Below are 22,645 nucleotides of genomic sequence, written 5' to 3' on the forward strand. Positions count from 1 at the left end.
ATTTCAGCCCACATGGAAAGGAAATTCCTTTCAATCCTAGGAAGGAAATTCCTAAGATGACTGTGAAGTAAAGATTTAGAACAGCTAGGCGGGCAACAAACCTAGAAAATTCCAAGACGTTTCCAGGAAGGATATCTTTCAAGAAAAAAAAAAACTGACAAACACCTGATGTGTTTGACTGTATTGAAAAGGGCTTGACATTCGCATTAGTGATAGAAAACTAAACTAAGCAGGTAAGAGAAACAGAGTACTTATTTAATCACTATGGGAGGAGGGGAAAGGAAGAAGTGTAAGAAATTAAATGTAATCACAGTATACTATGTGGTCAGCTAGGAGCAATATTTACACAGTCATAATAATGTTGGAAGGGTGAGAAACCTGGTGTTCATTTCTGTAGTTTCTCTTCTGTCTTAAAGATCTAACTGTCTATTCTTATGCCAATTCCGAAGTGTCTTGATTATAGTGGCTTTACTAATGTTAGACCTTACTTGTTAACTTTCTACAACTGGAGATAAGGACTTAGCACTTTTATACTGTAGGTTATTTACATTTTCAAATAATATGTTCAACATGTTTTGTATAATAAATGCACTACCTAGGACCTAAAAATTCTGAAAAGCCAGGGAAAATAGTGTATTTATTTTTTAAAAAATAATAATTGGACCCATTTCTTTAAATTTGTTGTCTGAAGCTTGAAGAAAAATATATTGAGCAAATTATTTGAAAATGTAACTAACATTGTTTGAAGTTAAGTTTATCCTGTTTTGACTTTTCAGACATCCTATATATCATTAATCATAATAAATACAAAGAATTTATCTCATACAGCAAATGATGAAAATCTCTCTGAACTATATTTAGAAATGTATATACATGCTACTTATGAAAGATCCAGTTTAAAATAATTATGTAAAAATGTTGAAAATGAAAGTTTTTAAAATTTATCAAGCTTAATAAGTAACGACAAAAAGGAAGATATAGCAACATTAATAGAAGACAAAATAGAATATAAGGTGAATTGATGAAAAGAATACTTTATCAGGAAGATTAGAAAATCATGAACTTATATGTATCAAACAACATAGCCTTGAAACAAATGACTAATTTTAACAGCAATAATGACTAACTTTATAAGGAGAAATGGACAGATTCACAATGTTTTCAGGAGACACTGACATAACTTCCTTGGAAATTAATAGATTAAGAAAGTTTTAAAAATTAGTAAGAATATAAGGGATTTGAACAATACAATTAAACTAAATCAAAAGAGCTTTAAGCAAAAGAAAAGTGTTAGAAGTGTTCATTTTTGTTTTATTGCATAATCTAGCATAAAAGCACCCAGTCTTTTTAAAAAATTCAAAACAGTATGTTACACTATTCACACTAAGTTAATCAACCAGCATCCTTTTTACTCTTACCATCTAGAATTTTTAAAATTCTCTTTTTGTGTTTGTCAAAATGATCTGCAGTTTACCAAATTAATCTCTTTATGGCCCTGACTTTCTGTACCATTTAAACAGGGTATTTGCCTCTATTTAGTTTAATGAATTCCACTCTTTTTTCATCTTTTCTTCTTGTATTCTGCTTTGTTCCCAATCTTCTAGTCATTTGCATCCTCTTGGCCCCTCCTATCAGATGTTGAGAGATTTTATAAATATTTATGAACTGCTCCTTGTCTTTCTTGATGAAGAAAAACACACAAACACCATTTCCATCTATTCACCAGCTATTCCCTCTGTGTGAGAACTGGAACCACTTTGCCTGATCACTGTGACGGTATTTGCTACCAAGTCTTTTATAAATACTAAATGGTGCATTTTTTCACGTTGTGTCCCAAGTGAAGCAGGTTCTTTTTATATACCAGAAAGCCAATCCAAATGACACATGTTTGCTTTATCAACCTCTATAAAAGTCTAGTGGTAATTTATATTGATTACATAATAAGAAACTCCATCCCTGGTACAACATGTTCTTTCAGCTGCAGAGCAACACCTGTAGAAATGCTAACTCACATCTGGTTCCATAAATCTGTTCTTTCTGATCCTCTGGAGAGATATTTTTATGTAAACTATATAGCTACATGTGGAATAGGAAAGACCAAAGCCGATGGCTAAATCTAGTAACCATTTCCACCCCAAGCCTTGAGCTCTTACTCTCTTCCTTGACTTTGATGTCTTCCTGAGAGTTGATTCAATCATCCATTTTATGAAAGGTGTCTCCTACCAGTTTCATTTATACTTAGATAATCAACTCAAAGGGTTGATATTGTTACTTTTAGGAGGTGTTAAGGACTACCTCTGAGTCAAGAATATTAGTTTCATTCATTGATAAATGGATTCCTCCAATTATTTTTTTATACAAAGATACCAAGAAAAGATACCAACATTTCCTCATTATTATGTCTTTTCATTCTTATTGATTCCACTGTATGTGTTATATCTCTACACAAAGCAACTTTAAAAACAAACCAACTATAATGAATCAAAAAATTGGTTACCTTGAAGGCAACTCATTTGTAATTACTATTTGAACTAAACTTAGCTCCCCCCCTCCAAAAAGTGATTTGCCAGTAAGAGCATAACAATAAGGAAGTAACCTTGACAGAAAGGACAATAATGACCCTCATGAGGGAAGGTTATAAAGCCACAAATCCAAATAACAATAGAACTAAGAGAGACCATATTTAAGTCAACTCCTTCATTATAAGACGTGATGTCCTAGAAGGTTGAATCACCTGCCTGATGTCATCAAGTTGCTCAAAGACAGAAACTGAATTAAATGGATTCTTTCAGCTATTATCTGCTGCTAACTCATATTTCAAAGACAATCTGGAAGCTTAGTACATGGGAGGCTATTATATATTGAGATGATTTCTATAAGGCAAGCCTCTCCATAATTTATATTTTAGTGATAGATATTTTTCATAAGCTGTGTGATATTTTGAAGTTGCCAAGACCTATAGATTTCACGATCTGGGGGAACATGGATCTGGTATTTTTTTCCTTCATTAGTGTCAAAGCTCTTATAAGTAACTGTGGTTTGATGCAACTTAGGAGCAGAGTTTCAGCTGTTCAACAGCCAAGTAAACCCTGCCATGCAAATACTTTGGTTGAAAACTATAAAATGGCAGTGGTAGGTGCTGCTAGATATTACCATCTGTTTGGGATGGCCAGCCTCAGTGACAGCAGCAATAGGGTTCCAGCATCTGGCATCAGTGTGGATCAGGCTGAGGAATCTGCTCATGGTCTCAAGGGAAACAGACCAGAGAACAGAGGAGGCCCCGGGTATTTCAGGTGGAGAGCCCTCAGGAGATTGCTGGTTAGCATATGTTTGAGAAAAGAGTTTGCTTATGCAATTTTCACTCAAGGGTTACGAGTTCCATCAGTATCTCCATACTGTACATATTAAATTTTTACCATATTAAACATTATTCTGCTTTAAGGGACTTAAAAAAATAAATAAAGGACATTAGGCAAAGCCTAAGGCGATCCAAATAAAATGTGAAGTTGTGTTAATAATGCCATCCATACCATTTCATTAGTTGTGACAAATGTGCATAGTAACATTAACAATACAGGAAACTGGGTGGGGGCGTACCAGAACTCTGTAATATTCTTGCAATTCTTCTGTAAATCCAAAAACTATTCTAAAATAAAATTTTATTTTAAAAATAATAAAAATATACAATTTGACCCACCCATATGATTGCTTGTGCAAGCTTGGCCCCAAGCACACTTGCTAGGATCAAATATGCTTTTCTTCCACTCTTCCTCTTAGTTTCCTAGAGTATTTTTAAACTTTAATATATATGGCTATAGATATTATAATTACAGACATTACACAGCACAGCACTTTCACAGAAGTGATCTCATGTGTTAGAAATGTAAATGCTGATGAAAGACAATTTTAGTAAAGCTGAAAGCGACAAGATTCTTTGGTTTCAGATAGAGCTTATAAAAAACTTCTCTGGCTCAGTTGGTTAAGGTCTGCCTTTGGCTCAGGTCATGATCGGATCAAGCTCCGCATCCAGCTCCCTGCTCAGCTGGGAGCCTGCTTCTCCTTCTCCCTCTGCCTGCCGCTCCCCCTGCTTGTGTTCTCTCTCTCTGACAAATAAATAAATAAAATCTTTAAAAAAAATTTTTTTTCTGGCTACACTGGAGAAAAAGCTCAAAGTGGATGGTAATCTGTCTTAATGATACCTCTTCGCCACCAACTTGGGGTTTCAGATGGTCTCAAACAAGATAATTGTCAATGTTGCTTTTAAAGGCGAGGATGAAAAGGAATATGCTTGCCCCAAGAGCTAAAAACAAGGAAAAAAGGCTGAAACGGGCTGGGGCAGCCCCAGAAAAGTCAGCTGAAGCTGTCATGCATGGGGTAATTTTTGGAAATCTCAAATTCTAAACTTTGAATCTAGAGAGTTTCCTGTATGAACTCATAAGATATGACTTATGTCTTCCAAAAAATCCAATTAGCAAAAGTCTTCATATTTCAAAGGCAAAATAAAAGAAAACCATGTCTTAATGATATTTTGCCACCTAAAATGCCTTTCCATTAAAAATCTCATTGCTCCCTACCCGGTGTTATAGAGAAGGGAAAAGGCCATTGCCAGTTTATAATTGGGAAGCTTGAGGCACAAGGAGTCTGTTCATGGTCATGCAGGCTATCAGCTGCGGACTTGAGCCAGGAACTGGGGCCACTTTTCTCTCAGACCACCTGGAATCTGAGGCCCCTGCAAAATGTAGGAGCCAAAAGTCAAAAACTTACTTCTCATTGCAAATACTCTCAGGAAAAAGAACTAGCAAGCCAGAAACTATCCCCAATAGAAAGAGTAATTGTTTTATGTTAACAGCATATCTAAGAACAGAAATATGGAAAAGCATGAAAGTTAAAAAAAAAAAAATCTTCACTCCTACACTCCTCATTTCCTCAAACACAGGTAGGTCAGCAGTTCTGGGCGGGCTGAGAGAATCACTCTGCCCAGTTTTAGGGCGTTAGAGAGCTCCTTGGGTAGATATATCCATTCCACCATTACTGTAACTGTATACCTACCCTGCAGAATGTGGTTGAAGTATTCTGATTTTTCCTTTTCTTATCATCAATTTTTTTAAAAAGATGTTATCTAAGCTACAGAGACATGAGGCCATCATGGCGAAAGTATATGGCTGCCAACAGCAGCAGAACATTTCCAACTGTATAAAGTTCAATGGGAGAAGAAATAAAAAATAGAAGAAGGAGAAGGAGGAAGAAGGGAAGAAAGAGAAGGGAGGAGAAGAAGAAAAGAGACGATTGATGGGGGAGGGTAGGGGAAGGTGGTCAGAAGAAAGGAAGGAAGGAGGAAACTTTACCAAAACCTTTATTTCCTTCCATAAAGCATCTTCTTTCATTGCTTTCACCTTCATTCATTAATTTTTGGGAGAAAGAAAGTTTTATGGTCAAAACCCTAAAATAAGTAAGCAAATAGATAAAAAGGAGAAGAGCTTTTTCCAGCTGACATAGTGCTATAACTGGTAAGATTGTCAGATATCTACGGATTGGGTTGCAAGAGAAAAATGTCTCCCTTTCTCATTTTAGAGTTGAGAAGGAGGTTCAGGCCTTCCTCGCATGGCCTGAATTGATCATGGAAGTTATTTTTCAGAATGAACCCTAAGTTGCATATGACTGAATCATAAAAAGAACAAGACTTCAAAGGGACTTAAGTCAATGTTTATTCTTTTCACCTTGAACTTTATTTCTACTTATGTTAAACCTATAGCGTGCTGCCAGGCCTTTGGTACATATTGCTTTAGATGGGAAAACAGCCCAGATTACCGAAGGCATGATGAAGGCAATGCACAGTTAGCTTAGAGTCTCATTTTCTCTTCATGTTTCAGGCCATATATTTTCAACTCTAATTGTGTACAGGTACACACATCAGAAACATATCCTGTAAGATCCCAGACACACACACAGCATGTGTCTACACGACAGTGCTAGACACAGCTGCTCACATGGTGTAGAGACTGCTCTAGGCTCTGGGCGAAGGGACTGAAGTGGTGGACAGTCCACTAAGAGCTCATCTGAGACCCAAGGCAGCTTGTAACATTCGCTGGTGGTGCTGGTTGTGTGCGTATGTGTTTAGACAGGCAGGAAATCTGTCCTGCATGTTTAATGGCAGAGAAAGTGGCCTCCCTGAGATGCAGGCAAGATTGTACCAAAACAAAAGGAGATAAGAGACCCCAAGGGAAGAGAAGAAGTGAGGAGGGGATCAGGAAAAATAGAACCACACACTGAATTTCTTGGGCTAGAAATAAAAAGAAGAATCAGAACACAATTTCTTTTCTTTTCTTTTCTTTTTTAAGGTACAGAAACAGAAGGAATGGTTGCTAGGTGAAGTGAGGTCTATGGAGGCAGAAAAGTGCACCATGGATAGGATAACTGTTCATCCCAGTTTGCCTGGGACAGTCTCCATTTAGGACTGTTATTTTAGGGAAATTATTAATATCTCCTCCTTTCCCTCTCAAAAGTGTCCTGGTTTGGATAATAAATGGCACTGTCACCCCCTTATCTACCACCTCTGGCCTAAGACAGGGTGTAGCCATAAATAAGACTGAAACTAGGAAATGGAACCATGAAGAGCTTTAAGGAAGGGGTAAAGGGAAACAATGGCAAAGAAGAGAGGGGTTAGGAGACAAGGTATAATGCATGGGCAATTTATAATCAACTATGCCAAACACAGATAAACTTAGAAAGACCGTTGGGAGGAAAAGGGTATAAAAACTTAAGGATGAATGCAGAAGAGACAGAAGAAAACAAAGACAAAAGGCAAATGATTCAGAGCACAAATATGTGCAGGCTTCTAATATTTTCCCCTGTATGTGGGAATTCGTGGTTATGATCAGCATGTATAAAAATAACTGAAAATGGCCATCCCTGCTTTCCACCCTGCACCGGCACACACGAAGTCTTGCCTGCTGCTGCTTACGTCCTCCGAGGGCCCTGCCTCGCAGACTCAGAGGCTGCCTCAGCCAAGCCTTCCCACCAAGCCCCCTCCCCTACTTGTGATGGCTGCATACCAGACAGTCTGCCACCGCGGTTTCATGGGCTTCCACAGATAGGCCACAGTATGTGAAGCTGCATTTCAGTGCGTCATTTCAGAGACCTCTTTTGACTTTTTACTGGATCAGAATTTTGTATTGCAAAAGGCAGAAAGTAAATGTCAAGGGCAAGTTCAAAAGGCCAAGTGATTTCGAGCTAAGCAATTCTAGACCCAGAGGGAAGATGGAATACTACCAGCAATAGGGTCTTTGGCATTTAGAGGTTCAGAAAATATGGTGTATGGATTTCCGTCACCATTTTGAACTGCAGCATGTTATGGCTTGAATTGTGTCTCCCTCAAAATTCTCATGTTGAAGTCCTAACGCCCGTACCTCAGAATGTGACCTTATTTGGAGACAGGGTCTTTCCAGAGGTAATCAAGTTAAAATGAGGTCATGTGGGGCCCCTGGGTGGCTCAAATGGTTAAGCGGCTGCCTTCGGCTCAGGTCATGATCCCAGGGTCCTGGGATCGAGCCCCACATCCGGCTCCCTGCTCGGCGGAGAGCCTGCTTCTCCCTCTCCCTCTGCCTGCCACTCTGCATACTTGTGCTCTCTCTCTCTCTCTGTCAAATGAATAAATAAAATCTAAAAAAATACAATAAAATAAAATGAGGTCATCAGCATGGGCCCTAATCCAATGTGACTGGTGTCTTTTAAGAGGAGGAAATTTGGGTAGAGATACGGATACAGGGAGAATGCTATGTGAACACGAAGACAGCCATTTACCAGCCAAGGAGAGAGGCCTGGAACAGATCCTTCCATCAGAGCTGTCAGAAGGACCGATACTGCCAACACCTTACTTTTGGAATTCTAGCTTCCAGAACTGTGAGACCGGAAATTTCTGTTGTTTAAGCCATCCAGTTTGTGGTACTTTGTTACAGTAGCCCTAGGGAACTAATACCTCAGATGCAATCTGGTCAAAGATGGGAGTTAGAAGTTGACCAGACTTTTCATAGTTTCCTCATTTCCCTGAGAAGACTAAGTAATGCTTCCTTGAGTTGTCTAAAAGAGTGGGCGCTCCCTGTGGCAAGACTGGACTGACTGGCCCTTAGGAAATAATTTCAATTGCTCATGCCTTGGTTTCTTCCTCCATGAAGTTGGATATAGGGCCTGTGTTCTGAAACCCCCACTGTGACTGTTATTAAGGCAAAGGGTGATCACGTGAATATTCTGAGTTTGAGGCAGGAAGGTCAACCTTACATGTGAAGACTTATTAATAAATACTATCTCTGAGAAGAGCTGGCAAGGTGAGTGGACTCTAACTTCTTGAGTCAACCTGTACAGAGAGGTACAGTCCCTGACTTCCTACCTGAGCCTCATAGAACCAGCTCTGTCTTGGCCTTTTGAATATCTAAATTTGACATAATCAAAAACTAAAATAACTCATATATTCGGACAAAGAGTTTTCATCTTTCAGTACATAATTCCAGAATATTTCCCCTGAATCAGGGAAAAGGGTGTAACCTGCTTGTTAAACTGTCTCTGCTACCGAGAAAGGAAAACACAAAAGTATTTCTGCAGGCTTTTTTTTTTTTTAACTGCTATGGGCCTAGATTCTCATCCTGTCTCTCACTTGAATTATCTCTTGAGTCAGTAGTGAAAGAAATGGTGTTTAGCCCTGCTTCCTTATATGGCAGGGAATGACAATGTGCTTGTCTATTTGAACTGCAGTGTGGCTCCCTGACAAATTATAATGATTGGTTATGGAAACCTCCCGCTCTGGTTTCCATCGTATTCCTGAGGAAAGACACAGAGCAGACAGCTGGAGGGAAATGGGAAGGGCTAGACTCAGGGAGTGGCACTGAAACTGGCTCTGCCATTTGCCAGTTGTGTGACTTTGGGCAAGTTCTTTAATCTACTTTACAGCTCTGAGATAGTCATCTTCAACTAGAACTGTGCCTGTCACTCAGCAAGCTTATCTTCTTACCCATCTCTAACCTACAAGGCCTTGGGATAACTATCCATCCCTTTCGATTCACTGTCTCTCCCAAATTCAGCATTTTTTCTCCGATAAGTCTCAATCTTCTCTCTCTGTATCTCACTCTCCTCTCTTCTTTTTTCCTCCCCCCCCACCCCGTCTCTCTCTCTCATTCCATATCTAAAACACTAAAACCTACAAAATGACCCAGCCTCAGGAATAATAAACCCCTTTAGCTATACCAGATAAAGATGATCTAGAATGTTAAAGTCAGTGCACATCCAATGATAAGGGCAGAGGAGAAACCTCTGTGGTTGAAAGGGATGGTGGAGGTCGTCTGCTTCTGCAGAGCAGGGCTGCATGAGCTCCACAGACAGACAGATCTGGTTAGAAAGTGCTTGCGCTGACCTGAACAGGGTTTCCTTTAAGTGCTGTCTACTGGTCCTCGTCCAACCTCAGGGAGAACCTGACATGAAAGAAGGTGGCTTCTTTTGCTCCATCTACATCATGACCACGAAGTAGCCAAGCTGGGAGAGTGTGGCTCGGGGCGTGGAGACTAACGGGAATGCATGCCTACAGATCGGCTCATGGTATCACAGCTGATAGCTGATGATTTTTAATTTAGTGCCAGCATGTACAAAGCAGTTTAGAGACATTATTTCTAATCCTTATAATAACTAAAAAGTGAAGGAATGGGGCACCTGGGTGGCTCAGTCGTTAAGCAGGTCATGATCCCGGGGTCCTGGGATCGAGCCCTGCATTGGGCTCCCTGCTCAGACGGAAGCCTGCTTCTCCCTCTCCCACTCCGCCTGCTTGTGTTCCCTCTCTCGCTGTGTCTCTCTCTGTCAAATAAATAAATAAAATCTTTTAAAAAAATAAAAATAAAAAGTGGAAGAATAATAATCCCCTTTTTATAGGTAAAGAAACAGGGCGGGGAAATAGTCAATTTAAGATTCAAACTCAAGTCTTCCAGATTCCAAAGTGTGTGCTCCAATGGGTCTCACCTCCAGAGCCACACACAAACCAGTGTTCTCCATCGTTGGAGTAATTAGCAGTACGCAGCACAGCTTGGTGGCTGAGCGTGTGGACTATGGAGCCAGGTTATCCAGGTTTGAATCCTGGCTCTGCCACTTTCTAGCTTTGTGACCTTAGATATGTCACTTAACCGAGTCGTAACTCAGTTTGCTCATCTGTAAATGTGGTTGTTGTATGGAGATTACTTGTTTGATTTTTATCTAATAAACACCTAGATGCTACTTAGCACGTGCCGGGCACTGTTGTAAGCACTAAGTAATAATATAATTAGGAATCAATGAGTTCAAACATGAATACTGGCTTCAGCTTTCTTATCAGTAAGAAATAAATTGTGCACATTTCTTTCTTTTTTTTTTTAAGATTTTATTTATTTATTTATTTGACACAGAGAGATAGACAGCTAGAGAGGGAATACAAGCAGGGGGAGCAGGAAAGGGAGAATCAGGCTCCTGGCTGAGCAGGGAGCCTGATGCGGGGCTCGATCCTAGGACCCTGGGATCATGACCTGAGCCAAAGGCAGACGCTTAACGACTGAGCCACCCAGGCGCCCCTGGACATTTATTTCTTTACTCATTTAACTCTCTACTATGTATGGGGTGAGGCACGTTTTTAGTTTCAAGTCACAGCATTGAAAAACCCAAAGTCCCTGATTCATGGCACTTATGTTCTAGAGCATAAGAAATAATCAGCAAGTAAGCAAATAAATATACAATCGTAAGCATACATTATGAATCTTCATGCAACAAAATAACAGAGGTATTCTGATCGGCTGTCCTGCGTAGAGGCTAATTTTATCAACCCGATACCTTAGGTGTGCTAGGAAATGTTTCACAACAAGCTCTGGGCCTGGGCTCTGATTTGTAGCATTTGCTAATTTCAGTGGTATTTCCCTCATACAGACACAATAAATGTAACTAACCTCCAGAGCACAGATAATAATAAAACATAATAATTAGGAAGGAATGAGTTTTGAGTATTTATTACCTTGGTTTTTAATATAATTAATTGTCAGTTGATATATGTTAATTTCTAATAATGACTATGTTTAACAGCCAGTCCTCAAAATCTTAAAAACTTAACAGTTGGCTTTTGGGAGCTAGTATGCGCTGGCTTTCCACACTACTGTTTCGGGTGCATGGAGAGGGGGGACAGTGTCAGAGGGAAATGAGACCCAGGCGGTGTGATGTCATTATGCATGTGGATCCTCATCTACTTCCTTTTTAGCTGCTCTTCTCCAGCAAGTACTGCCTTCATGTACACAGTGGAAGCACTGCTCTGTAAACCAAGCAGCATCTGTACAAATAAGTAGCAATTCTGGCATTCTTATTGGACCACATTACTCATGCAGAGATACTTTTAGCTCTGCAATCCTTAGTGAGTATAATTTATGTACTTGCTGCCCTGAATATGATAGCTTCTTCTGTGTAGGTTACATCTTCAGGATGTAACTCCTGACTACTGAGTAAAGGAAGACCCTAGAGATGGATTTTCAGCTCTGCAAAAGCATTCACCTGAGGCCTCTTGTCTCTTAGGGCTCACATGCTTCTGAAAGGGCCATCCCTGGAAACGTCTAAGCCAGAGGCTATGATGGCCCTGGCCTCAGAGGAGAGGTAGGGTGAGGGTGGAGGGAGCTTCTCCCCTCTTCCGCTCAGGATTTGTACATTTCTTACCCCAAGGCTGAGAACAGAGAAAAACATCTTCTGTTTTTCCTGGTAAGTTAAATACCTAAAGTAACCTAAACAAACATCCTAAGGACAGAAATACTTAAAAGAGATTTTTTTCCCTCAATTCACCCCTCCCCCAAAGCCTAAATTTCACTTAGTAATGGTGGCTGGAACAGGAAGTGGAAATACCATGAGAAATTTTCTTCTTGCCACATTTCCAATGCTTTACAAAAGCAAACACTGGAAATCTCATCAGAAAGCTTGACCTTACAGGGTTGACAGGGTTGATAGCTTTGTGCGCAAACCAAAAGAGTATGGGAAGCTGGAGGAATTTTCAGATAAATATTCTAGCTCTTCCAAAGAGATTCTTCGGGAAAACTGATTATTTGGAATATACAGCTGTAACTTTCAGAAAGAAATTACTCAAAACTAAACAACTAGGCTTCTGAGGAATAAGTTACGCCATATATCTACTATAAATTATTTTAAGCAGAGATGTACAGAATTGTTTCTGAGCCAAGGTATTTTAGCAGAATCACCAGCGAGTTTTTACAAACTACAGATGCTGGACCTTGCTCTAGACCTACTGGATCACAGTCTCCAGGGGATGGGGACTCAGGGATTTATGTTTTCAAAAAGCCCTACAGTTGATCCTGATTAAGACGCTGGTTAAGATCTACTGGACTATAGATTATAAGCAAATCAGGCTGTGTTGTATAATCGAAATCCCTGAACTGTTAAAATGGGACAGTCTCTCTTGCTTCTTTCAGGAGAAGCAATCCAGTGGACTGAAATAGGTAGCAGCCTGGGACTTAGGAGCTGTGTTTTCCAGAACCACCTTTGCCACTAATTAACTGGGAGACCTTGGTCAAGTCACTTGGGTTTGTTCTTTCATTCAACAGATATTGGGCTTCTGCGATGTGCCAGGAACTGGGTATATGTTAATAATAATAATAAAAAAAGATGCTTCCTGCCCTTATAAATCTTACTGACATTAATCAAAGAAACCTACAAATGCATGTATAATTTTACTTGATGTGGCTAGGCTTTAGTGTCTGGAAAATGAAAAATCACTAGTTCTTTTTTTTAAAGAATTTCTTCTTAAAATCCTAAATTTCTTGTCCCAACTTCCACGTAATATAATTATATGTTTTAAGTGCAATGACTGAGAAAACACAATACCAAAACTACTATGAATTCAGTAACTCTTTTAAGTAAATTGACATTTTATCATCATAATGCATCTATATAATTAGAAAATAGTAGCATGTATTATGTAAGATGTATTATTTACTATACATCAAAACCATTTGCTGCATATATGGATTTGTTCACCTCTTGCAATAATTTTGTGTCCTCCCCAGGATCCAAGGTACAGAGGTTAGGAACCCATGGACTACATCGATGATGTGAAATACATGGCACCTGAGTAGCAATGTCCCTTTTCTTCCACAACAGACATCACTGTCAGTGAGAGCATTTGTTGCCCCCAGTGAGCTTGGGATTCAGCCTCAGAATCCTTCTCAACACACTGTTCCAGGTGGTCGCTACCAATTGTTTGGAGCTGGCAAACAGATGGAAAATGATCTGTGCTTCCTGGGCTAAATGCCTCCTAAGACCCTGCCCAGCTTTAGAAATATAGGATAACATGTATTCAGTTCTTCTGTCTTGAGAAACACGAATGCCTTCTCCCCTTTCCATATAAAAGTACTCCAAATATTTGAAGACATCCACGTGGCCCTGATTTTCCTTCTTTTGGGATTAGATCCCTCATCTATTTCTCATCTTCTGTTCTCCTGACCCTCTCTGGTCCCTGACACTCATTCCTGGAGGCATACGTGTGAATGCTTCTCTGAAGAACAAGCCCAGAACAGAGCATGTTGTCTTGTTTTGTTCTGTTTTACTTCCCCTGATAGACATCGAGACAGGTGTCCAGTGAATGAAAGATTATACTACAAACACTGCAGAGAACGGAAACTTTCACTGATTGGGTACACTAGCTTTTATGCAGTAAGTTTATGAAGTACTGTAATCTACATTGAGATGTAGTTTTTATTTGTTATAATTATAAATCATTATTTATTGAATTTTAAAGATTGCTTTAGTTTGGGAGGAGCCATAGCACACCTATGACTCATAACAAGTTTCCTGCCAACAAAAACACTCAAGTGTTTTTCTTTGGAATCCTTCTCAAATGGATAATTCTTATCTTTTCAATTATCAGGGGTGCAAGCTTCCCAGCTAACCTCCCTTAAGATCAGTTCATTGGGCAGTGCCAAAGTGGTCATCAAGTACCGTATGACCCTGATATTAAGTGTTTGCCTCTCCAGGAATTCAGTCACATAAAAATTGGAATGACATTCATTGATAGCTGTTGGACATTTCAGCTAATTTGCCTTCCATGCCTAACTCTCTCTTCTAACTAAAACTGCCCACTGAGCTTTTTCTTTTCCCCAGAGGTGATGTGACTACTGCTGTCAGTCCCACTGGTAATCCACCCATAAGCATGCCAGTAACCTTTGATATCCTCCTGCTAAGGGATTTGCCAAAGACCATAGTTATCAGCCGACCCACTCAGGTCTCCTCTCAGAATTTGACCAGGAAGCACAGAAGGAACTTTCCAGTCTGTAGAACAGCAGAAAGGAGCAGTCACATGTGCTGCAGCTGAGTTACATTAATGGAGGCACATAGACCTCTGCTGAGATACTTTGACCCACCTTGATTCCAACCCTATTCTCTATGGATCCTGGTCCTATCATGGCTTCTGTTCTTGGATTCTCTTGTGATTCCATCCCTTTATTATTCCATATGTATCTTTTTTTTAAGATTTATCTATCTGAGAGAGAGCGCACATGCATGCACACGTGTACATGTGTGTGCAAGTTGGGGGAGGAGCAGAGGGAAAGAATCTTCAAGCAGACTCCCCACTGAGAGTGAGCCCGAGGCGGGGCTCGATCTTACAACCCATGAGATCATGGCTGAGCCAAAACCAAGAGGTGGGTGCTTAACTGACTGAGCCACCCAGGCACTCCCTCCCCCCACCCCCATATGTATCTTATAATCCTGTCCCTTTACTTGAGCTACCGCAGCCTATTAACATAGGGTTTCTCTGTTCTGAACACTGTGCCAGGTGTTCTCACCCATGTTACCGTACCTGTCTGCACACTGCCTTGCTAAACAGGCTTTTGGTTTCTAAACCTCCGCCTGCCTTTTGATTTTTGCTGTTCTACTTTTACTTAGCTGGTTGTGATTCACACATTAGTCCATTGTTGTACTTTATATCCATTCTGGCTTAGCCCTCCTAACCCCAGTGGAACTAATGTCCTCGATGCTTCTGGCCCTTGGACCCCTTGGGCACTTTTCCCTGGTCCGGCCCATCTTTAGCACACAGGTGAAATCTGCCTAGTCCCCAGGTTGAGACAAGCGAGAGGGAATGTTACATGTGGGTGTCAAAGGAACTAATTATATATTCCTACTTAACATGTCCATATAAAAGTACTCCAAAAGTACTTTCCAAGCACTTTCCAAGTAAGATGATTTCCTTACAGCCAAGTGTTTTCATCCGTATATTCACAGAACAATGCCAGAAGCCTCAGGAAGTGATTAAAAAGCAATTTATCTTGAAGTTATCCATCACTAAAATATATATATAAACAAAAGCCATGTACTAAAATGAGTGCTTACTAAGAACACTCAATTCATTTAAAATATCTCCCCCCACCCAGTACTTTCTTTCAATTATTCCTTGACTGCTACCTAGCAATCCTTTTCTTAAGCTCATGCTGCTCTCTCAGCACATGCTTGGCAGCAGCCTGTCCCAGCTTCTCCAGCTCCTACAAGCTCCCCACAGAAAACTGCTTATCTAGAGATGATCTCCTTTTCTTTGCAATGGGGGCCATATGCAATGGGGGCCTTCTATGTATCTTTGTATTCACACCATCCTTTCTTCCTCCAGAAAATCTGGGAAACAAGGAAGGACACCTCCACTCATGTTCTGATCCCACCCACCCTTGTCTCCAATGGAAATCAAGACTTCACCTCACTCCCCACCCCAACCTCCCCCAGCTCAAGGTTTCTCACCTGTCAATCACAAAAGGTGGCGTCACAAGGGACCGCAAGGGTTTAGAGTTTTTATCAGCTTTCAGAGGTACCTACAGCAACCACAAGGGAGGGATGAACAACTGACAAGGCTACGCCATCACCTCTCCCTCCTGCGCCCAGCCATCCTTTTCTTCCTGTCCTCCTCCCACCCTCACTCACTGCCAGCCAACTGTGAGTTTGGGGGTGAGAGGCAGAGTGATTCTTTTTCCACAGAAACTGCTTCAACATCTACTCTGTCTGCTCTAACTTTTCTCCCTCTGCCCAAAAAAGTGAAGAGGCTTTTCCCTATCTTGAACATAACTGGGCTTGACCCTTCTGCTAGTCTCTGGGCTTCACCCTAAAGCTGGGGCACTGCAGATTGTCAGTGTTGCATCAGGAAAGGCCTTGTTTGGCCTGGGGATGGAGGAGCTAGGGGAGCTGGTAGAGACAGAGGACTGGGGGTAGGGAAATTAGGGAGGCCACCAAGGATCAGTCCCAGGAGAGCCAGCTGGGGATACTAAAGATTGAGGGAAATGGGGGCGGGGGGGGGGTTAGATCCATGGAGCAGTCTGGTCTCAATACCAACAGGAACCACAGCCAGGTGCTCCTGATTACCTCATCCTCTCTACAAGACCCAGGCTTGACATGCTGGGATTAGTTCCATGCTTTTGGCTAGAGGCAGAGAAGCTGCCTCATTTACTAAGGCCTTTCTGTTGTCAGCACCTTGTCATTGGTCTTCTACTCAACTGGATCTTCAGATTTCCTGGTTCCTGGATATGGCCTTGTACCACTGATAACCCATCTTATTCTGCCTCCTGATATCTGTGTTCTCCTGGTGTCTGATCACCAAAGCTAAAGTTTAGATAACACTGGGGTAGACCACTATTCCCAGGACTCAGGGTTCTAGAAAGAACTAGGATTCACAAGGTACCACTCAAAGGTCCTCAAATATGAGGAAGGAGTAGATAATCAGGGATATTAGGCAAGGAGCGGAGGATACAGTCAAGATGAGCCTAATGTCCAGAGGCCTCAAATTATACACAGTTTGGAGTATATAGCCTACAGAAAAGAGCGGCAAACAGCCTCATCTCATTTGGACATTTTAACCACTATGGGAGGTAGGAGAAGCATCATAATGCCCATTGCACACATGAGGTCAAAGAGTTAATGGCTTCCTCAAAGGTCTGGGCTATCTGAACAGGGGAACCAGTGCTGGGACTGAGCTCTCATAGCAGTGCTCCTGAGTTTAGCCTGAGCTACAAGTATCTTTTTAAATTACCCAAGGACTCAGAACCTATGGGCATCTCTCTAATGACAAACTTGGATTAGCGTGATAGATGAAGGACTTTCAGTAAGGATCTAATGGTTCTATTTTCAGGCTCTGAGAGAATTTACCCAGAAAACTCTTTTAAAGTCTGAAAATTCTTTGGCAGCATCTAACCTCCTCCTTAGGCCTACCATGCTATTTACATACCACTTTGTCAGCATTTTCCCCGTCCCCCGACCATGGCCTCACCCCACCACATTTCCAAGACATGTGATAGACTGCAGGCAGATGGGGATTGAGCTAATTCCCTTACATGCCTATCTCTACGTCACTTTTCTGTCTTGCTGAAGAATCACTGATGAGCAGCCCTGCTACCATGAAGATACCATGAGGTTGTCTCCATGACAGCTATATGTGGGGGTTCTTTTTGTTTGTTTTTATTGGGCGAAGGGAGGAAGAGAGAGAATCTCAAGTGTGCTCCCTGCCCAGTGTGGAGCCTGACGCAGGGTGACCTCACAACCCTGAGATCATAACCTGAGCCGAAATCAAGGGTCAGACGCTTAACTGAGCCACCCAGGCGCCCCAACTATATGTGTTTTTAAGGAAAGGCCTACTGAGGTGCATTTTAGGCTTATCAGACCAGAGAATACCCAGGCTGCACTCAGGACCAACCTATTCCATCTGCCACAGAACAGGAAATGCTCAGGCCACAGGAGCCAATCAGAATTGTTAATAGCCTCAGCATCAGGTATGCTTTTATGTATCTCATTTAAAGCCTTTAAGCTGCAGTTTGAACCTGGTTCTCCTCTTAACTTTAATGCAAGAATTGCATATTTATTTAAAGCAAATTTTCGATCTGAATTATTTAATTTATTCTACTTATTCCATTGGCTTTGAGCCAGTGGAAACAACCTAGCATGTCACCTATGGACCCATCCACTGTGCATTCCTTGTGTGTACTGAGATCAATTTTTTATTAGTGACTTGTTATTCTAGACCTTTGCCATTGTACTTCTCTTTATTAAAATGATTTTATTAAAATGAAAGTTTTTGCATGGCAGTTTCATCATGCTCCATGTACCTCCCCAATTGGGGAGCTGTGTTCTAGCTAATATTCAGCTGGAGGAAAGTAGCACCAAGAGCTGCCCAAAGTTCAATATAAAGTCAAACAGCAAATCCCCTTGCTCCAGCACATCACTACAGAGAGTACAACACTTATTTTGAAAAATGTGTTTTTGTGGTTGTCGGGGAATGGGGCGCGCACAAGGAAGAGAGGGGAGCGTGGTGGCAGCAGAGTTTGAACTTTCAGGGATTTGGAGATGTTGGTTTCAAAATGGAATTTATCCGCAAATCCCAAGATTATAGATTTCCTTCCAAACTGCATTCCCTACATGGTTTAGAGAACAGTTGAAAAAGAAATTGCTCTCCATATTTTGATTGACATTAAAAACACTGTGAAAATAGTTTGGAACTTGATCTCTTTGAGGGAAGGACAATAATCAAACTATAGCTTTCGCTTGCAGCCCTTTCCCCCACACTTACTCAGAACTGTTCCAGGAAAAGAAATTCACAGGGAACTCTGTTCTCATATATCACTTCTAGGAGGAGAGAGAGGCATTCTCAAGAAAATTATCCCTAAACTTCTAAATACAAAGAGAAAAGATTATTTAATGAATCTCAACACAAAACCACCTCACTTGACAGAACAAAATCCAATTCAGTCATGTGGAGCCGAAAACCTTTAATATCCAAGTTTATTTTAAAATGATCAGACTTGCCCTTCTTGCCACATACCACCTCGTATTCACTTAAGCTCTAGCCCTACACGCCTGGTTTTGCCAAATACATTAGAAAGATTTTACTATTCCAGTTTACAAGTCCATCTGCATAGCCCTGTTAACAGAAGGGATCTATGAATACCAAGTACTTTGTTCTCATCCACTTTTTTTGAACATGTATTACCATAGCACTAGAATTCCCTCACCCTTTACAACCAGCAATTTCTAAAAGGAATTCCAGGCTACTACCACCTGGCTGCCTTGTACTACTGTTTAAGATGCCCAAATATGTGTGACTATGTTGAGATGAAAGCCTGCTTCCTCCCTTTCTGGAACACCTTTGCAAAACTACATCTTTTCACATTCTCTACTCACAGGCACACTTCCAAACAGAAAATAAGATTTCTTAAGGAACAGCTTGGTAGGATGTTAAACGTGATTTCTAAAAACACACCCACTAGCACACGCATTCTCTCATTATTAGGTTTTATAGGAAACAGATCATGGTAGGCATCTTCCTGTCTTGGCAAATATCAGGTCAGTTACGTTAACCCAACTGGTGCTAAACGCTCTTTCCACCTCTGACCTTATTTCCTTGCAGCTCTAGAAGTCCAGCCTTAAAAACTGGTAGCAGAACAATCTGCAAATGGCTTTGGTTAAAAACCATTACTTTTTTGGCTTCTCATTAACCTAAAAAGTTATTTTTAAAGTAAAACCTCTTTAGATGTCTGGGAATAAAAGATGCAGGAGAGACCACTGGTGTGGGCACATGAGCACGCCCGCCTGTTGACCCTGGCCTGTGGCTATCAGATACAGTCCCTGTGGCACTCCTAAACAAAAGGCTTTCCTTATCAAGGTTGCCGGTGGTCCCTGAGTATACATCTCTACGTGAGCTCTCCTCTCGTCCCAACTCCAAGAACAGAACTTGAAATCTCATCCTGTTTGTCTTCCGGGAACATCTGCAGGGCAGCAAAGCCCAGTCTGGCTCTGAGAATTCGCATGGTTTCTTGGCTTTTACAATCCTGCATCTCCAGCTACCTTAAGCAAGAATGTTGAGTGAAGCCCAGAGAAAGCCCCCAGACTCTCTGGAAGAGATTAAAAGAAAAGCCCTCTGTGGCTTACCTCGCAGGCTGCACCTTCTTCCTGGGGACTCAGTCGGAAAGGAAGGACTGATTTCTCTAGCAGGAGCACAGCAAGAGGGCAGGCAGGCAGGCAGCCTAATACACACGGCTCTATTCAATAAAACTCCAGACCGCCCTTCCTTAGCCCCTCCCAGAAGCCCGTGCTAAGTGAACACATATCCCCTATGTTTACAGTCGGCAGTCGGCGGTATGCATTGTCCTGTAGTTTTTCTAATCGGGCAGCCAATGACGACACCCGGCCAGGCCAGCCGAAGTGGACGCAGCCTGCCTGTGCAGATGCCTGTCATTCCCTAGGCATGCTCAGGAAATCACTCATCAGAAAAACCAAGACCGAAAAAGCTCTGAAACTGCGTGCAGGCTGCCAAAACCAGCCAGCTACATGCCCTTTTTTGGTTATCCTTAGCAGGGCCTCTGGAAGTGAATCCATTGTCAGGAACAATCATAAGAAATGTTAATCTTGGAGAAAGAGGCTGTCTTGTAGAACGCAGATGCAACTTTAAAAAGAAAGCACAGTCTATGAAACTTAAAAGTGAGCAGTCCGTTAAGTTTGGTGGCGTGGGGGTGAGGAAGGTTTTTTTTATTTGAGGGAGCCCTAATGGCATAGTTCCTTTAAAAGTAGCTGTGGATATAAAATGAAATTAAATTGTTATACAGTGTTAAAGCCTGCAATGGCCAGGACCCAGGTCTGGTGTACAGACTAAATTCTAACCTGAAAGAGGCACAGCCCCCTAAAAATATGTCTACATGTGTTATAAAAACAACTGACAAAAAAAGCTGAGGTCTTTTTTAGTAAGTAATGTTTTCCAGAATAAGTGTAGCGCCAGAAACTCAGCGAGGCAGGGTCCTACGGGCTTGGCGATCGCCATTGGTTTCCCACATCACCCCCTCTCCACCTCCCTCGGATTTGGCAACAGGGAGACATTGCTAGCAACTGTGCACAACAGAGAGGGTGTGAAGAGACCCAGCACCTCCTTTGGGGCTGGTGTAGACGATGCACATGCCCACAGAGATGACTCTGCTGTTCTAGTGACTTCTCCAAAGTGCTCCAACCAAGTCTTCATTGTGTGCTTTGAGAGGGACAGATTTAGGAGATGCTGAATCAGAATGAAATTCACTGGCCCACGTGTGCATACAATCTGTGCTCTTGCACTTTTCGATAAAGAATTCACTCAATTAGTCAATCAGTATTTAATTCAACAGCAACAACAACAAAACATTATGTGCACTTACTATTTGTCAGGCCAGGTGAGAGATTACTGTCTCAGTGTTGCTATGTGTTTGGTGTGTTTGGCAACTGTTTCATCCCTGACCAAGAAGACTTTAAGATATTTTCCCTGGCTAACTACAAGTCCACAAGCTTGGTCTCCAAAAACCTTAGGTTTTTACCATATAAGCCTTTACCTCTTTATGAAGATCTGACTTAAAAACGATCTCTACTTAGGAAGAAGTCCCTGCCCCTTTGTGCCTTACACAGAAGATTTGGGAAGTAATTGATCCACACGGTGGTTTCCTTCTTCAGCCCTCCAGCATTAATTAGCGAGTTACCCAGAGGCATCTATATCAACCCTACGCTCATCTCTTTCTTGGGAAGGTTGCCTATCCCCTCTTCCCAACTGCTATTGCAGCACAGCCTTAAAAAAGCGACAGAGAAGGCTGCCAGGCCGAGTGAGAGGTGCACTTCAGGCATCCCATGTTAGAACTCAGAATGCACTTTCCCAGGCAAACGAATAAATAATGGCTGGTGGGAATAGTACAGCCAACGCAGCATTTCAAGGACCCTGTGGCTCAACCAGGCATTCGTGGAGCACCACCGTTTATAAAATTGTTCCTATGGGAAAATGTTTTCTGATCCCAAATGAATGATTTGGAAATAAACTTTGGGAACACAACTAGTTTTGCTACTGGGGCTGTCCCATATCTGGACAGGTTGTAAAAACAGAAGAATAGTTCCCAGTCTGGTAAACTGCTGAGTTTGGAGATGCTGCAGTGCAGACATCAATGACTTCTGAAAACAACTCAGTTGGTGACGTATGTGTGAAGATATGACCTGTGTCCAGAGATGTTTGGTGCCCGGGATCTCTAGGCTCTATGGTCTGTGACTCAGTGAGGCCTGTTTTAATGCACTGTTTTCCATGGCCACTGCTGATTCAATCCTAAGCCGCATTCTTCCCGCTTGTGTGAGTAATGCCTTTTGGTGAAACAGCATCAGGGCATAATTTGCAATCTATGAACAAAATAAGTACCAGCTTTCCAGAGGAAAGAAAAGTTGCACTACAAATGGGGAAAATATTATCAGCAGGAAACATAGAAAGGGCATGCATTTTGCATGGTTTTTAGAAGATAAATAGCTAAATATTTTGGGGTTCTGTCTTTAGAAAAAAGAAGTATGCTTCCCTAGATAAATTCTGAATACCTCCTACTCAGGGTATAGTGGATGAGCAACCGTTCAGCCTTTTTTATGTATTTGAAAATGGACACTGTGGAAGAACCATATGGTTGGAAGGATAATTTAACAAATTTTCATTAGAAAAAAGAAAGAAAGAAATATATGTTGCCAATCTCTGCCACGGGAAGCTTCACTTTCATAGTATTTGCTTTTTCCAGAAGTCATTTGTAAACAACACTAAAAATACACATGATTTATACGGGAAATTTTTGTGGGATATATTTCCCACTTAGACCATCCC

At 41.4% G+C, this 22,645-nt stretch overlaps 1 protein-coding gene across 2 annotated transcripts in view; it reads right to left on the reverse strand.

Moving 5' to 3' along the window:
- Positions 1 to 20,179, reverse strand: part of CALD1 (caldesmon 1) — a 177,563-nt gene extending 157,384 nt beyond the window's left edge. Inside the window, exon 1 of one of the 2 annotated variants that reach the window (XM_081800053.1) lies at positions 19,939 to 20,179. The gene's annotated coding sequence lies outside the window, so the exon portion shown is untranslated. The remainder of the gene's footprint in view (positions 1 to 19,938) is intronic. The other variant, XM_081800055.1, reaches the window with a different exon arrangement.
- Positions 20,180 to 22,645: the final 2,466 nt, after the last annotated feature.

This window comes from Leptonychotes weddellii, chromosome 12, assembly GCF_054177405.1.
Source record: "Leptonychotes weddellii isolate Sample4059 chromosome 12, ASM5417740v2, whole genome shotgun sequence".
Taxonomy (NCBI): domain Eukaryota; kingdom Metazoa; phylum Chordata; class Mammalia; order Carnivora; family Phocidae; genus Leptonychotes; species Leptonychotes weddellii.